The sequence below is a fragment of the Heliangelus exortis genome, chromosome 11 (genome assembly GCF_036169615.1).
Source record: "Heliangelus exortis chromosome 11, bHelExo1.hap1, whole genome shotgun sequence".
NCBI lineage: Eukaryota > Metazoa > Chordata > Aves > Apodiformes > Trochilidae > Heliangelus > Heliangelus exortis.
This window is the reverse complement of record NC_092432.1, coordinates 20,142,268-20,157,081: the sequence shown is the minus strand read 5'-3', so window position 1 is coordinate 20,157,081 and position 14,814 is coordinate 20,142,268. Positions and strand designations below refer to the sequence as shown.

At 53.0% G+C, this 14,814-nt stretch overlaps 1 long non-coding RNA gene across 2 annotated transcripts in view; it reads right to left on the bottom strand.

The window, feature by feature from the left end:
- Nucleotides 1-5,503: 5,503 nt before the first annotated feature.
- LOC139800641 (uncharacterized) overlaps nucleotides 5,504-14,814 on the bottom strand; it is a 73,860-nt gene continuing 64,549 nt past the window's right edge. For both annotated transcript variants that reach the window (XR_011727856.1, XR_011727855.1), the window contains exons 4-6: nucleotides 10,072-10,226; nucleotides 6,909-6,973; nucleotides 5,504-6,348 (exon numbers count right to left, since the gene is read on the bottom strand). This is a non-coding gene — a long non-coding RNA (uncharacterized lncRNA). The remainder of the gene's footprint in view (nucleotides 6,349-6,908; nucleotides 6,974-10,071; nucleotides 10,227-14,814) is intronic.

Genomic DNA, 14,814 nt, shown 5'->3' with positions numbered 1-14,814 from the left:
CCCAAAAGAAAGAAAAGGAGGAGGAGAAAGAAAAAGCTAGCCCACCCGTCAGCCCCCTCGTTAGTTAAGGTGCCTTTATGCTGCAAGAAAGGGCAGATGTGCCTATTGTTCGCCCATTAACAATAACGAACCACGCCGGGCAGAGTGCAGCGTGTGCGCGGCGCCGAGCGGCGGGAGGGACGGGGCGGGCCGAGGCGCACCGCGGGAGAGCCGCGGGGCCGCAGCCGGGAGGCACCGGGCCGACCGCTCACAAAGGCCGCCCCCGCCTTACGCACCGGCTGCCGCCGCTTGCCCCAGCTCCGCCGTCGGGGCCAGCGGGAGCTCTCGGGCACCCCTTGGAGACGCCTGAGCCCCTCTGCCCTGCGAGGCCGGGGGACAGCAAGCAGGTCGCCGCCACCGTGGTGCTCACCCCAGGGGCGGGGCGGCTTTTTCACGGAGAGGGGGACACGGCTGGAGCCGCGGCGGGGTGCAAGGGACACCCTACCTCCCCCCGCAGATCCTCGGTGCCGAGGTCTGTGACCGCGGGCCGTCACCCTCCCTTTGCCCTGCCAAAAGCTCCGAGGCCCCTTCTCTGGCCAGAGCCAGCAGCCCGCTGCCAGCTGGGCAGCGGCTCCCGGTACCACGAGCGATGCAGACCGCGGGACCAGAGTTCGGAGCAGGTTCTAGGGCAAGAGAGCACTGCTCGGGAGCCCGTGAGGACTGGTTTGTCCACCGGCTCCCTGGGAAAACCGAGGGGCTGAAACTGGGGTCGCGGAGGGGTCTCGGCGAGGAGCCCCGCCTTCAGAGCCAGGCCTGGCCCCGGCCACAACGTCTGCGTGGAGGAGGTGTCCTCGACCCTCAGGATGCGGGCCTGGGGGCTGTTCCCGCCGCCCCCAACTTCCGCCCCGCAGCCGCCCCCTGAGCCTTCTGCCCAGGCACCGGGACAGGTCTCCGTTCCCCATGGGGGGCTCACGGGGGGCCGTGCTCTGGGAGCCCGGCGTGGGGGCTGCTGTCCGGTACCGCCCGTGTGCGCGGTCCGCGTGTGCGTGCTGTCGGTCAGCTAAAACCAGCCCCAGACGCCTGGCAGGATCGCAGGAAACTTCTAAAATCACAACAGTTTGCTAAGCATTTTTTTTCGTGTACGGCCCTGAAAGCGAGTATCATAAGCCCTTTCCCTCTGAAAATTCAAGAGTTTCCACAGCGGGTTTGTATATTTCCTGCAATTAACACACACAAATGTTTGTAAGAATTCAGTGCCTTTGAACTACGTCTCCGAAAGGCATCCGCTACTCACCTCCGTTCATTTTCCCCGGGTGCGCGACGCTGTTCCACATTTTATTTTGGGCTAAAAAAATGCATATAGCTCCCACCTTTCCCGTCACTCGGCTTTCCCGAAATGCTTCCACATTTCTCTGAATTTTTGTAATGTTAACAGTTTCCATTTCATAGAAAGGCATAGATAAGGAAAAGGGCATCTACGAAGGAAGGAAAATTGGACCTGAAACGTAGTTAATGAACTAGGGAAATATTTTGGACAAAATACAACAAAATCATCGAGAGCATTGAGAGGCCGAAGTAAACGGTTGTGATTGTTTCCCAGGCCAACGGAAGGTGATGTCACAGATCCAATCGAAACGTTGTCAGCTTCTTATCAATATCTGTATACAATTTACAGTTTAATTAAAATATTTAATCTCCCCAGGTTTAGCGATTAGTAACCAAACAAACGTCACAGCGAATATAAATTATACCCTCGAGTTTGTAGAAAATTACAGCATCAAATTTTTCGTCAAGAAAGAATCATAAAAGCAGCCACGAACAATTTTGGAGAGCCTCGTGACACGCCGGCAGCGACAGGGGTTCAATTTCTAACCTTAGAGAAGAGTGGCCGTAGAACGGCACAATACATCCCTCCAGTCCTACATGCGCCTTATCTTTAAAAAATATTTTTCCTGTTACTTTTTTGGGGGGGATGCCCACAACGAAGAAGCCCTGGCACACAGAAGCCGCCGGTGCGGAGGACCGCGCAGGACCGGCCGTGCCGCGGTTCCCCGACGGCTCTCGGGCCCGGCTCGGCCTCGGTGGGCTCGTTAGGGACACGGACCCGGGAAGGCGAGATCGGCACATTGTCCCGCCGCGCCGGCTGCCAGCCGTCGGGGGTGCCCGGTCGTGGGCCCCCCTCGGGGTGGACCCCGGTACGGTTCCTCCGCCGAGCCTCCCGCCCGCCGGCGGAGGGGGGAGCGCCGGAGAGAGATCATTTCGGTGCGCTAATCAATTACTGCTTGTGCAGTCAAGTACCATATATTTAACAGAATAATCGTTACCGCTCTTAAGTCTTTATTTGATCAGCAGATACTCGGAGCGGACTTAAAACGCAACTTTGCTTGTTTGAATTGCGTTGCGTGTGTGTGCTTTTTAAATCCGAGATAATGACACCATGAAACGGTTGTAATCTCCCGCCTGACGCCAGCAAACACCGCGCTGGCATCGAGGCCGGCCCGGACGGAGCGTCCCGCACCCGGGGCAGCGATCGCAACGCGCTGCAGCAGACCGCAATGAGGGAGTTTTAAAATGCTTATTGTTATTTTATTTTTAATTGGTTTTTTCTCAAATTTATTATTATTTTTAAATTGCATGTGCTGCTGCCGCCCGCGCCCTCCCGTCCCTGCGCGGTGACAGCTTGCGGCACCCGGGTCTCCTCGCACAGGGGAGCGTGTCAAAGGTGACGCTCGAAGGCTCCCAAAGCCAACAGCTGCCGGGGGGGATTAACTTTTCCAGACTTTCCCCTGTCGAGCTTCTTGGAAACTTGCTTAGTGACAAAAACATATACATCTGTCGGGGGCAGGCGGAGAAAAAAGGGCTGCACCGGTCGGGGCAGGCGGGGGAGGGCCCGGCTTTCAGGGGAAGATGCGGAGGGGCGGGGGCAGCGGGGGCTCACTGCGGGTGCCCACCCTGGGGGGGGGGGGTGTCTCGGTTCACCCTCGCCGCCCTCGTCCCCGAACCCAGGATTATGCCCGAGGCGAGCAGCGGGCATCCCCGGCGGTGGCTGGGCTTGCTCCCAGATTGCCAGGCAGCCCACTGACCACCCTGGCCGGGGCTCCCCACTCTCCCCCCCGGACACCCCCCGGGACGGGTCTATCCGGGCTGCGGGGCGCGGAGCTGGGCGCGGTGCACCGAGAGAGCCCGGCGGGCTGCAGGGCGCTGCCCTGGCCGAGCCGCCGCGGTCCTTCTTCGCAGCCGCGCTCTCCCGCACCCCCCGGAGCAAACCGCAGCGCTTGTTAATGAAGGAACTTATGGAAGATTGCAAAACACCGTAAATAATTTAGCATTGTATTTCAAGGAAAAAAAATAGCTTTCTTAAATCATCTCCTCAATATAACTTGCAGACTTACAGTATGGCCCTGGTAAGTCTAAATTTTTAAAGTAGCAATATTCAAAGAGACAGAGATGTCTGTATTAATTATTTATCCGCTGGTGCCTTCCTTCGTTTCTAACTTATTATTAATTAGGCGCCTCTAGTCTTTCGCAGAGAGCTCCACAGAGCCAGTTGCAGCTTTAAATATGAATTAAAAGCAAATCCAAGCTACTGTAATGCGAAAATTATTCCGTGTCTTCTATGGCAGAGATGAATAGCTGCGCAGATCAATACTGTGAAGCTATGCTCCAAACGACAGGGTTATTGATAGCTTATATTAATGATGTTAATGATGGAAAAAGGAAAACAAGAACCCGACCAACTTATAAACTTTTTATCTGCTGAAACCCCGCAATCAAGCAGACAGGAGCATGAATTAAGGGGGCTGGAGATAATAAGGACATTATTTATGAAACCGGATAAATGACTTCTGGTACTTTGATGCGTTTGAACTCTACGCTGCCGTCTCCTCCAAGGCAGGCTGGGACCGGCCCGCCACTGCCTCCCGTCCCCGGGGGTGTATGTGCGTGACCCACGCGGTGACGGCCGCGGCAGTCTGCACCCCGGGCTCCAGGTCCCGAGAGGATGCCCTCTAAAACCCGTAGGAAAACACCCCGCGGCGTGCGAAGAACCCGCTCCCAGCATCACCCTTGCCCGGCCGGCGGCTCTGCCGCTCCACCGGGGCAGAGATCAAGGCAACCGAAGGGAGCGCAGCCCCGACCCGCGCTCCTCCTCCCCGGGCAGGACGGGATCTGCTGCCCACAACGTGCCCTCTACACGCGGGGCCGGGCCGCGCCGGGCCGTATGCCCGGGGACAGCGTTGCCGTCGGGGCCCGGGCCGCGGCTGCCCCGGTGCTCTCGCCCGCAGCGGGACGGCCTGGGGAGAAGGGGGGGGGGGCGACTGCCCGCCCCGCTCGCCTCTCCCCCAGCGACACTCCTTGGTACCCCTGAAGCAAAACTGATCCTGTGCCCTGCTCCGGGGACCGCCGGGGATGGATATTCAAATACACATACGTACGCGGGCGGTAGCACAATGAAGATCAATAGCGCTTTAGTGAACGCTATTAATCTGGTTTATTATTTAGGGAAAGGTGCTATTAAAAGTCCCCGCCGGTTGCTCAGAGGTGATGCTGTGCCAGAGCCCCGGGAAGGGCACCTGCCCGCCCAGGCAGCACGTGGCCTTGAGTTATCAATTAAGGCAGGGACACATTTTAATCAGGCAGGGCTGCTCGCAGCGCCCTGCGTTTCTGAGCTGAGGTCTTTATTAGTTACATGTATGAGCGAATATAGTCGCTCGCTCACTTCTTTTTTTCTTTAATTTTTTTTTCCCTCTTTCCTCCTTCCCTTCCCCGAACGCCTGACCGAGGGCTCCAAGAGCCCGCTCCCCTCTGTAATTAATTCGTAGTAGTAATTTTTCCGTGCAGTGCTCGCCTGTGCCTGTCTTAACAATTTTTATAAAACTCTGTCTAGATGACGTCCCAGATATATACGGTCAAGCTCGTAGATAAAGTTATTTCGTGCTTTAAAAAACTGCTGTGTCTAAGCATGATTTTATAATTACAAAAATATTTAAATTTTTTTTTAAAAACAGCTTCTGCCAGGGCAAAGTCGCACTTGTTTCCAAAAACAATTCACAGCAGATAGTGTAGATATCACTTAATTCCTACAGAAATCAATGTGAAAATTAGATTTATTCTCTACTTACATTGTTAAAAATGACAAAGTGCTGCCTTTTATTTTCATAAAAACACAGAAGACCGAAAATCATTTAATAAAGAATCCACCTAGTTTAATTTCACCGTAGGTCTCTTTGCATCGAAACCAATTATTTGAACCTCTTCCTCATAAACTTGCCTTCTATTCTAGGATTAAGGACAAAACCAATATTCTCAAAGAGAGTCGAAACAGTAGCATTTGTTTGATGGCTGATTAACCTTTCGCACTGTTAGCTGAAAAGGATCGTGTAAATGAAACGGGATCCACTGGTTCAAATAGTTTGAAATATACTATTAAACCCAAAGGTTTGATGATTTCTATTTGGTTTTATTATTATTATTACTACTATTTTTTTTTTTAGCAAAATGCAATTTTTTTTCTTTAAATTTTGTTTACTATATTGGAATAAAAGGGGTAAAAAAGGAAAAATAGAGTCAGGGGAGAGCCTGGCTTTCCGGCGCTCCCGAGGCGGGGCCGGCGGCGCCGCCGTTTCGCCTCCCGCTACTTGTTGGGTTTTGCTGCGGGGGAACGAAATCGGCGGGCAGGGGCCGCGCACTCCCCAAGACCCCCGTCAGGCCGGGTGCCAGGGGCGGGTGCTCTGCCGTGCCCTCCCCGGAGCCGGTACCCGCTTTTCGGCAGGGGAAGAGAGGAGGAAGGAGGGCCGGGCCCCGCCGACGGGCAGCCGGACAGGAGCCGGACCGGGCCGCAGGGCAGGAGCTGTGTCCGGGCAAGGCCCCGCTCCGCTCCGCGCCTAACGCCGCCGGGATTTAGGATTCGCGCCCCGACCGGAGAGAGCGTCGATAAAATTCTCCGTATCAAATGAGCAATCATTTGTTGTGGTTACGTGTTGGGTAATGAAAGATGTTAGCAGGATCAATAAAAATGAAAACACTTTTACTTACATCTTGAATTACTGTTTTAAGGAGTGAGCTGTGGTGATGCAACAAACCAGAGAAAGATCTACAACCATCAAATGTCTTCAAATGAAATAGAAATGAACGCGTGTCACCCTGGGCTCACCCCAGCCCCCGCCCGGAGCTCCCGCACCCACGTGAGGGCTGAGCGCGCCCGGCCCCGCACCGCGCAGCCACCCCACCGCTGACTGGTTTGAATGGAAAACTCTCCTGTCTTCGGGGGTGTCTAAAGGTCAAATAACAGGTCGCAGCCCGAAGCAAATGGGAATTTTAGAGACACGAGGAACCAGCCAGCTCCACGGCATCCTAAAAGCTTTCACTTCGCTGTGGATAAATAATAAAATATCTACGTATCCCCATCATCTGCCCCTGCGTGCAGCTACACGGCAGGCACACGCTCAGGCAGCCGTGCCGCTGGGCTCTCCAGCGCACGAACCTGCGGAGAAACCAGCCCGCAATCGATCCCCCCTGATCCACAAGAGCCGTAGTGACGATGCTTATCCTAACTAAAATAAAACCGGGGCCTTTCTTTGCAGAAAATTATCGGGATCGATTGCGGGGACAATCACGGTGAATTTAGCAAGGAACAGCCCCAAACATGGAGGCTGGTGGAGCTCCGGGACCGTTCTCGCCTTGGACACGCCGGCGGAGCGGGCACGGTGGGTGCCCAGGGGCTGCAAGGGAGGGCGGCAAACAACCCGCTCCGCGGCCGCGGAGGAAGCCGGACCAGTCTCCCACCCCTGCATCCTGCGCCCATCCCGCTCCGCGGGAGCAGGGCCACCCCCCCGTTCCCTGCTCGGCCGCCGCTGCGCACCCGCGGCCGCTGCGCGCCCCGCCCCGCCCGCTTCCCTCCGCCCGCTCCGTGCCCCGCTGGGCACGCTTACCCCGCCGTCCGCCGCACGCCGCCGGGACGGGCATCCGATGCGGGCTGGCCTCCTAGATTTGCCCCCTAGGAGGAGAAAAATAAAAATAAAAAAAATCTATCTGCATAATTTTAAATGAGAACGAGAAGAAGAAAAAGAAGGAAAAAAAAAAAAAAAAAAAAAAAAAAGGCAACCGCCGCGGCTGCCATGCCAGTCCCGTTAAAAAAATAAAGCACCAAACCCTCACAAGGTGTAGGAGAGATCTTTTATTGGACCAACTTAAACGCAAGAATTTACAGCCAGAATTACACGTTCTTCATCAGCCCAACATGCACCAGAGGCACAGGCAGCAATTTGTGTATTCCCTGGGTCTGCAGAAGCTGAGATGGTTTTGGTGGAAGAAGGGGGTAGGAGAGAGGACAGACCCTCTTTCCCCCAAAAAAAGCCTCGGTTTGTGGCTTAGTTAAAAACAAAAACAGGAAAAAGAAAAAAAAAACACCAACGCAAAAAAACACAACCAAAAAAATCTCTCCAGCGCCCCATTTTGCTCCATCTTTAAGTCCAGTCCAGGATCAATTCTCTCCCTTACATCCCCAGTCATAAACAAACAGCTTCCAGCTAAATCTTTTAAAGGTTAAAAGGAACAAAAATAGAAATAACAATCAAGGGTTTTTTTCTTCTCCTTCTGCTTGTTGGACAGCGCATTTTGGTCAGTCTAGCCTTGCATTTAGGGATGCTACTTGCATTTGAATAGCTGCCTGGCTGGTTATGGATCGGGAGGCTATGAGAGGAATCAGTATGCAAATTGTTTCAGTTACAATCGAAGGGTTCGATCTGGAGAAGGTGCCTGAGCGGAAGTCGCTGTCAGCCAGCGGTGCATTAGGCTGCCATTGCCTCCGCCGTCTGGGCCTGCTCTCCCTTTCCCTCACCCTTTTTTATGCTTGTGTACAGGTTTCTCTGGCGGTAATTAAAACATACACACAAATCAGGGGCTGCTGCATAACACGTTGGTGCCTTTTTGCAGGCTGTGGGAGCAGGGAAAGGGGGGAGTGGGGAGAATATATCGCCATGCTGCTGGGGTTATTATTATGCAGCAAGGGTGACGCGATCAGTGAAATAAAACATTTATAAATGGTTTCGTGCTTACAGTAGGAGAGGTGGGCTGGGGTGGGGGTGGGGGGGCTGCCTGGGCGCTGATCACACAGTGCAGGCTGCAAATCGATAACCCTTTCCTTGTAATCCTAGTAATTGTGGGAATCACGGCTCTCTGTTAAAGGGACAGCGGGCTGCAGAGGGGGCTGCTCTTGGCAGCCGGCCGGCGCTGCCCCTGCCCCCAAAGGGCCCATCCCGGCCTGCCCAGCTTTTTCGGGAAGGAAGCTGACAGGGCTGCCGGCTGGAGCATGTTCTAGCCCCACCAAGAGCCGTGTCACTGTCCCCTTTGTGGCTGCAGAGAGGCCCCCTCCTGTCACCTGTGGCATCCTTCACCCAGGGCAGGACGTATGCAGCACCCCTGCCTTGAGGCACGAGGGAGAGAGAGCAGACCCTGAGGGTGCAGGCAGGGGAAGGGGATGGCCCCAGTACTGCCTTCCCTGCCCAGACTCCTGGCGACTCCCCCATGTCCCCGTAGAGGCCCAGCAGCTCAGCCCAGCTCCTTGCCTTCCCCAGCTCTCCATCGCCAGAAGAACTGGGAGGCCTTGGCTGCTCTGCGCTGCCCACGAATTCATTGATGTTTTGTTGCAAGGCTGGGAAGGACTGGAGCGGTACTGGGATCGGGCTGGAGAGGGCTGCCCCTGGCCCCACGCTGCCCCCTCTGCAGCACCCCACACCCACCCCTGCCCACTGCCCCATCTCCCCTGGGCTCTCAGCTACCGGGCAGCCTCGGGGGCGGCCGGTGCGGGGGGTGCGTGGGCAGGAGTGCAGGGGGCGTGGGGCCCTGCTCCTGCCCTCTCTCTGCCGCTGACCATCTGTCATTCAATTAGGGCTGGGAGGCAGCTGAGGGGCTGGGGGGAGCGGGGCTGGGGGTCAGCGACCCCGTGCACAACGGCCTGCTGCCTTGCAGACGGGAAGAAGTTCAAATGTTAAATGCTCTCCGGCCCCGGCTCATCCAGGGCACTCGCCTTTGGAGGCAGCGCTGGGGTGAAGGGCATCAGTCATTAGCACTTAGATTTCAGCTCCGAGGCTGACCCTGCCTTCTGTTGGGGGATTTCGGCCTGAAAAGCCTTAACCCTTCCCGGGCAGCCCCACACCCTCCCCGGACCCTGCGCAGGCAGCCCCAGGCTGGCCCTGCCCGGCCGGGCTGCTCCCTGCAGCTTCCCCAGCAGCCTGGGGCTGCCCACGGGGCAGGTGGGGCTGGGAGAGAGGAGGGATCCCCACGGCCCTGCCCTGCAGATGGCCTCTTCCCTGACCCTGCCGAAGGAGAAAGCCAGGGCAACAGCTCTCAGTGCCAGCAGGGAACCACGGTGTGGACCCACGATGGAGGTGGCGTGTCTGCTCTGCCCACCCACGGCTGCGTCTCCTGTGGGGTGCCTGATAACCCCTCCTCTTCTTACAAACAGACCAGAACAAATTGATGAATTGAGCTTTCACTATGCTAATTTGGACGTTATAAATATTTAACTATCAACCCTAGCAGCCAGCCAGAGAGGGCTCCTTTACATGTCACTTAATCTAAAGTAAATGTTTGCCCCAGAAGTGGCTGGGGCAATCTGAGCATCCCACTCTCTGCCCTTCCTCCCTCAGGGAAGCCAGGAGGGTCCAAAAGGGGAGCCTTGCCACGTTTGACTCAGTTCTAAGAGCTTCCTGGGTGGCCTCCCTGATTTGGGTGTGCTAGGAAGCTAAGCTGAGTCAGACACAGCACTGCCCTGGCTAGGAGGGTGCTCACACTGTGCCCCAGCTCAGAGAGGGTCTCTGACCATATGACCCAACTCTGCTCTGCCCGATGCAGATTGTGCACATATATTCAGGGAGGGAGAGATTTCTGACACAGCATTAAGACAATGAAAAATTAGTTTCCACTCTCAGTGGAAACTGCCTCCTCTAGCTCATGCAAGTCCAAAACGTTTATCATTTCAGTGGGATGGTACCTAGCAAGAGAACCCCATGACCTTAATTTTGTGGACAGCTTATATACCCCTCATGACATCAGCATTTGATACATTTAAAAGATTTTGTTTGATGTACTTACTGTATGCTACTGAAGGGGAGCAGTTTTCTCTTTCATCTTGGTAGCACATCACAAGTATTTATTAATCATTGCAGAGCTTTGCTTTTTCTGAAGGGCTTGAGCAGCTGTTTAATACTCTTGACTGTAACAGCTTTATGAAGTATTCACCTAAGAGGCTGTGGAAGCAAAAGAAAACATCACTCAGAATGGTGCAGGCATCTGTGGGGCTTCAAACAGCTCACCTAGGGCTTGGTCTGGCAGTTTTAAAACCTTCTGTGGCAGCTGTGCTACTCACCCAAAGCAGCAGGTTTTGGGAGGCTGCCTTTCTCTTGATGAGCTCTGATAATCTGTTAATTAGAAGCTTATTGTATCTGCTACTTATTCTTACTCTGTCTCTCACCTGGTAGGAAAAGGTGAAGTTCTTCTCTAAAGAGGAGTGTTCTGATGTTTTGGTCTCCAGCTTGGGTGGGTACCTCGTGCCACTACACAGCTGGGAGACACAACCCCAGGTGAAAACACTCTGCCCAAGGTTCATATTGTGTGTCAAGAAAGCATGAGAACACCTGTGAGTTGTTGTTACCTGAGCATGCACAGGATCTTGCAACCAATCCCTGTGTTAAAACACAAGAACAGGATCTGGTCCTCTGGAATATCCTGAAAATCTATGTGGTTTCTGTTCCACCCTCATCCCCCAACTATTTAGAAATGTGAGGGATGCCAGTGTGGTTTTGTGCTCACTCTCCTTTGCATGGGACAAGCTGGCAGCAGCCTGGTAAAGGTCCCCAGGGAAGGAAGGATCCAGCCCAGGAGGCTGCCCTGAGCTCAGGCTGGGAAAGAGGGGTGGATGCTGCAGGGGAGACATGAAGCACTAGTTGCTTTGCTATAGGGTCAGATATTAGATTATCAGCAAAAGTTAATCCCAGTCACATGATAGATCTTACATTTGCTGTCATAAAATCTATCATTATTTAATAGGCATCGAAATAAAATTATTCTGTGGACTATAAAGCAGGAATCTTTTAAAAATGTCTGTTTACCACAACAGACAACATATTGATCATCAGTTCTGAGCCCTCACAGAGATGTTTGTGAGCACAAGCTAGCAGCTAGGTTTGCTGTATTCACAGTCCAAAATCAAGCCCCAGTGCATGGCTGCACACCCAGCTTTCCAAGCAGGTAGATTTGAATCTCTTTACTTTAAAGACTACTGCTTTGTTAAAGACAAATAACAAAGAAATCGTGCCATCAATCTGCTGTCAGTGATGCTGCTGCTTGCACTGATACTCACAGGTACACTCAGTGAGGGGATACACACCTGCCTTCTGCCACAGAAACAACCCTGCCTTCTCTGGCTGCAGCTGACCTGATATTTACCACTCTGAACAGTCCCATTTATTCTGGCAGCATAAAGGGGCTGATCTCAGCCCCACTGGAGTCAATGCAAATTGTTTCCCTGGTATTAACTGGACCAGGTTGCTTTTTTTGCTTTGCAAAGGGTAAAATTCCCACATTTTCCCCTCCTCCACAGTTATTGCTCATTTTCTGCCTTCAGGCTCCCCATTTCTGCTGCAGGATCCCTTTACAAGATTTGTGGGATGAAATTGAAGGGAAAAGTTGCAATGCTGATACAGGGTGTATTGGAGGTCTGATGGGTTACAGTGCTGACCCAGCACACAGACTCCTCCAGTGGGTGACATAGTGGTGCTCATCCCTTCCTCTCTGCCAGGGCAAGGTAGTTCAAGTCATGAGAAAATGCCCTTCTGGGTCAGGACCATTAATGGTGGGTAATTTGTAATTTGCAGCAATTCTCCTGATAGATATGCTAAGCCATTTCACAAGGAGTGCAACAGAGCATTTATACACACGGTTTTCCCAGTCCTTACTGGTGAACACTGAGGGATTCCATGAGCTGCCTCAGCTCCAGGGTCCCCAGGCTGAGCCTTGCCAGTCAGCAGCACTGCTGGGCCAGCCTGGCACTGAGGGGCAGTGAGCACTATCTCCCTCTAGCTTTAGAATTAGTACAGTCTTTAATCTGCACATATTTTGGAGCTTGGGGATGCCATAAATCCTTCCACATCTGGGATCACTTGTAGCAGCCGGTGTCAGGAGTTTACGGAGGAGCTTTCCTGAGATCTAGAGCCCAGAATCAATAGCAGATGCAATCCCAGGCAAGGGGATAGGTTGAATCCTGTTTTGATTCTCAGGTGTTTTCAATCGTTTTGCCAGCAAAAAATTATTGTTGTTAAGTGATTCTGCTGGTCTACTTGTGGCTTTTGAAGTTGCCTTTGTTTCTTTGAGCTCAGATTCCTCGAGACCCTCTTGCTGCTCCATCCCCAAACCCTCATGTATCTAATAAACCTGACAGCTTCCCAGCAGATGTCTCCATCTTCTCCATTTTCTCCTTTATTGAGGAGACAGACTTCATTGGAGAGTGTATCTTAGCGTGTGGGGCCAATGCAGGGTCTTCAGCCAGCCAGCAGCTCACTCACACTCCCTTCATTTCCCATTTTCCTGCTTCCCCCTGCACAGTGCACCTGACATCAGCTCCCACCTGCCTGGAAACATTCATGCTGCTCTGGGCTGAATTTGTGGAGGTTTCAGCCATCCTACCTCCCTGCAGGGACTGCCTCTCAGAATAAACATCACTTCCCTTTCTATCCATGCAGAGAGCTATCAGGGAGCACCAGGAAGATGGAGCCTGGAGAAAAAGGCTCTGTGGTGCCTTTTTGGCCTGGGTTTCAGCTTGCTGGCCAGGACTGTCATCTGGATTCTGCCTCTGGGGCTGTGCTAAACCACAGGCAAGCTGGGGCTGGACTCCTTTGGCTGGCCCAAGTTGCTCTGAAGTGCTTACATCTGAGTTCCTTGTGAGTGGAAGAAAGGAACATGTAGGTGATGGGCAGCATCTGTAATAGGAAATTGCTGTCTGCAGATGTGTGTGTGAAGGAAAGCTTGTGTCAGACAATGGTATCAAGGGATAAATTCCACAAGTGAGTGAATCCATCTGAGGGTAAGACATAGGTTGTGCATTTTCCTCAAGAAGGAGCTGAACAGCTTCAAGGACAGCAATACACTTCATGAATGACATATTTTCCCTACCATTGCCCATGATTACTCAGTAGGAGAGAAGACAAAGAGCAAACAAACAGATGTTTGGCTCATCTTGGTTGAGGTTTTGAATCCTTACTCCCTTTGCACTTAAGCAGAGCTATGCTGTGAGTTTTGATTGAATAAGGAGATTGATTATTCCTCATTTGAAGGAGCAATGTGATACTGTCTGAGATGAAACACCCACTGGAAAACACAGCTTTCTCTTCTGGCTTGCTCTGCAAGTAGGTGGTGTGCAGTGTGAGATGCTCCAGCTTGTTTAGAGCAAAGCTTTGCCCACTGAATATAGTGGAAAGCAGCTTGTTACCACCTCTGAGTATAGAGATTTCTCTTGCCTTTGCTCTGAACAAATGGAAATCTGATTGCTAGTTCTAATCTTCCCCTGTACACCTGGTGTTGTAGGGACCAGTGACAACCTGGGCCTGATAAAGACTTCAAGAGTGAACCTATTATCTGTATCCCAGAAACTCCAATCATATGGGAATAGTTAAAAGTAAGAAAATATATAACAGGTCATCTGTCTTTCAGCTATAGTCAGCTCAGAGGTGGAAACAGATTGACACAGCTGGGTGCAGCCATCATGCTGGAGCCTGCAAACACCCATCAGCAGAGCTGCAGCCAGCACAGAGCACAGCCCTGTACTGCCCCTGAGAGCTGTTTGGTTGCAGGGGGTTTGGCCTCCACCTTTGGAGAGCCTGCTCAAAGCACCAAAATTCTTCCTGCTGAACCCATTCTGTAAAGTTCGGGAGACCTAAGAGTGGTTCTCTATACCACAGGCATGTGGGGTGATGTGACCTTTCCTTGATCCAGCAGCCTCTGCAGCACTCTGCTGGCACTGTGCTGAGGCAGGGAACAGGCTGGCACCCCTGGGCGAGGGCTCCTGGGCACGTCAGGCAACGCAGACCCTCCCTGTGACCTGGCACTGGGGAGGGCTTTGTGCCAAGGAAGCAGCTGGATGCCTTCATCTGTACACTGCTCTTGGGGTGTCTGCTTGTAGGTGGTGTTGTGTGGGTAGGGTGTAACCCCTGGCCTCCAGAGCAGAAGGGTGCATGAAAAAAAATTTAATTTTTAGACAACAGCGAATGGAAACATTCTATACCAAGAGCAGTGCTAAACTCTGTCCCTCAGTACTACAGTCCAGATAGGCAACATCCACAGCCTTCCCCTCGTCCATTAGGCAGGTCACATGTTTGGGCCTTATCCCCTGGCTGTTCTGCAATGATTGCACTCAGTATGAAACCCTCCATAATTTTTCTGGGTACCAAGGTCAGGCTGACAGGCCTATAGTTCCCCAGATCCTCCTTCCTGCCCTTCTTGCACATGGGTGTCACACTGGCAAGCCTCCAGTTACCTGGGACCTCCCCTGTTAACCAAGACTGTTGGAAGATGATGGATAAAGGCTTCGTGAGCTCATCTGCCAGCTCCCTCAGTAGTCTTGGGTGGATCCCCTCTGGCCCCTACACACTTGTGGTGTGTATACAGGTGAGTGTCACTGCCTGATGCAAAGGCTTGTGTGCACAGGGAGCTTTTGCTGACTGCTGGCTTTTGGGCCTGTGAGGGAAGGTAGGAAGGCTGGAGAGGTGGATACAGAGAAGCTGAGCTGCATCACACTCATCCTAGGCAAGCACTGGGCAGGAGCCCCGAGGGCAGCCAGGGAGC